This window comes from Nicotiana attenuata, chromosome 7 (assembly GCF_001879085.1).
Source record: "Nicotiana attenuata strain UT chromosome 7, NIATTr2, whole genome shotgun sequence".
NCBI classification, from domain to species: domain Eukaryota; kingdom Viridiplantae; phylum Streptophyta; class Magnoliopsida; order Solanales; family Solanaceae; genus Nicotiana; species Nicotiana attenuata.
In genome coordinates this window covers 61219550-61221928 of record NC_031995.1, presented here as the reverse complement: position 1 = coordinate 61221928, position 2379 = coordinate 61219550, and positions in this window count along the sequence as shown.

Sequence of the window (2379 nt, the reverse complement as noted above, 5' to 3'; positions counted from 1 at the left end):
AAGCAAGGAAAATCCGTGTAGAATCAAGAAAAGACAATCTAAAAAAAAAGAGAAAAGAAAAATGAAGAAAAGAAAAGAAAGAAAAGAAATGAAGAAAAGAAAAGAAAGAGAAGAAATGAAAAGAAAAGAAAGAAAGTAGAAGAAAAGGAAAGATTGCAACAACAAAGTAATTTCTCTGCCCTGAACTACGTTTGACTTGATCCCGAAAGGGTACGTAGGCAGCCTATCTCTGAGGTTCAGTCACACCGAAATAAAAGTGCAGAAGTCCCCAAGGAGGAAACTGGGGCAGAAGTGTGGTTGTGAAAGAGATTTGATTCCGAAAGTTGTAGTTGTGAACCCATATTGAATTGTTTTAGAGCCTTTTATACCCTTTTCTTTCTAACCCTATCCAAAAGCCTGCATTACGGTCCAAAGAAAGACCTTCTGATCAGTCTTCAAGAAGTGCCAATACGAGCAAGTAAAAGTGATTCACATCAGGGGCAACACTCCGGTGCAAGGAAAATGATAAAATGAGAGAGTCTTATTGGTGAAAACCCTCACGGGCACCGTAAGGCGAAGTGAGTTGAGAGAAATCAAAATGAGAGAGTCTTATTGGTGAAAACCCTCACGGGCACCGTAAGGCGAAGGTGAGTTTTTCAGACAGGCAAATGAGACAAGTCCGTGGTCAAAAGCTGCTCAAGACACTGCAAGACGAGCAAGGTTTGGGTTTGGTTGAAAATCAGGTTGTGAAAGTCCGGAACAACAAATGTGGCAATCGAAAGTTGATTGGTTAGACAGACTGGGCTGGTTAATCCAAAATGCATGGCGTGCTCAATGGTACCAGCTGTTCCACTCAGATAAGTCTCATTCTCTTCTTTCTTCATTACAAATCATCCGTTCTCGAATTCTCTTTATCCTTAACCCTCGAGGTCATTGCATTTCATTCTTTCGAGGTCTATCTTTAAGATGTTTCAGTGTCAGTTCTGTTCGAAACAAAAGGAAGGAATGTCAAGGCTAACTACCAGCTTCCTAGTTGTACAGACAGGGCCAGAATATATCAAAGATGTTGTAAAGCAAAGTAAGTCATAAAGGACCACTAGAAGTTTCATTGGTGGATTAGTCGGATAATTGTGGGGAAGGAGCGAAGTTTCAAAAGAGGGGTCAGAAACACAAAAACAACAATATGGGATAGAACACTTGGGTTATCAAAGTCAAGGGGTTGAAATTCGGTCAGGAAGTCGAGGGGATTCAAGGCAAGTCCAGGAAAGCGAGATGGAGTAAAGCCCAACAGCAGGGATGTACCTAGCAAGAATGCCGGCAACTAACCACATTTTTAAAACTGACAAGATTTTTCTTTGATCGAAACAGGGGCAGAAAGTTTTCATTGGATTTGGAAAAACCCTCCTTAAGGAAAAAGCAAGCACCCAAAACAGGTATGACGGGAAATTCTCAGGACCCTCCTAGAAAATGGGACTTAGTTTAAATTTCAAAACAAGTATGAGTAGCATAATTTAGCACAAATGTATCCTGAAGAACATAGGTTGTCTAAGATAGGATTTAATTAATTGTGGTCAGGACCCTCCTGAATAATGGGACACAGTTTTAAGATCTCCTTAGGTAACAAGATACTGTTGGAGGATAGTATAATTCAGCCGTAGATTTGGCACACTTAAGATAAGACTCGAATTTTGATTTCCAGGACCCTCCTGGATAATGGGACGCAGTTTAAAGGTTTGTTTAGATAACAAAATATAGTGGAAGTCGTACCTTCAGTAGATATAACTTAGATTAAAACTATCTTTAACTAGAAGTTGTCAGGACCCACCTGGATAATGGGGAGCAGTTTAAGACCTTTTAGACAACAAATGTAGTGGGGGTAATACGTCTAGAGGATATAACTTAGGTTCATAATTATTAGAAGTTGTCAGGACCTCCCTGGATAATAGGACTTAGCTTTCAAATTCTTATAATAGTTGGTAGAATAATTCAGTTTAACACTTACCCATGTACCCAGCTACCAAACTGGGGCAGAAAATTTTCTTTATTGTTTATTTTGTTGCAGTCAGGAGCCCACCTGGAGAACAAGGGAATACTTTTCAAGTTCAGCAGTCAGGAGCCCACCTGGAGAACAAGGTAATACTTTCCAAGCGTTGCAGTCAGGAGCCCACCTGGAGAACAAGGGAATATTTCAAATTTCAGCAGTCAGGAGCCCACCTGGAGAACAAGGGAAGTACAATTCTAATTTTAGCTTTTAATATTTGATAACATGCCGTATCCAGTTACCAAACTGGGGCAGAAAATTTTCTTTGTTTGTTTATTTTGTTGCAGTCAGGAGCCCACCTGGAGAACAAGGGTATACTTTTCAAGTTCAGCAGTCAGGAGCCCACCTGGAGAACAGAG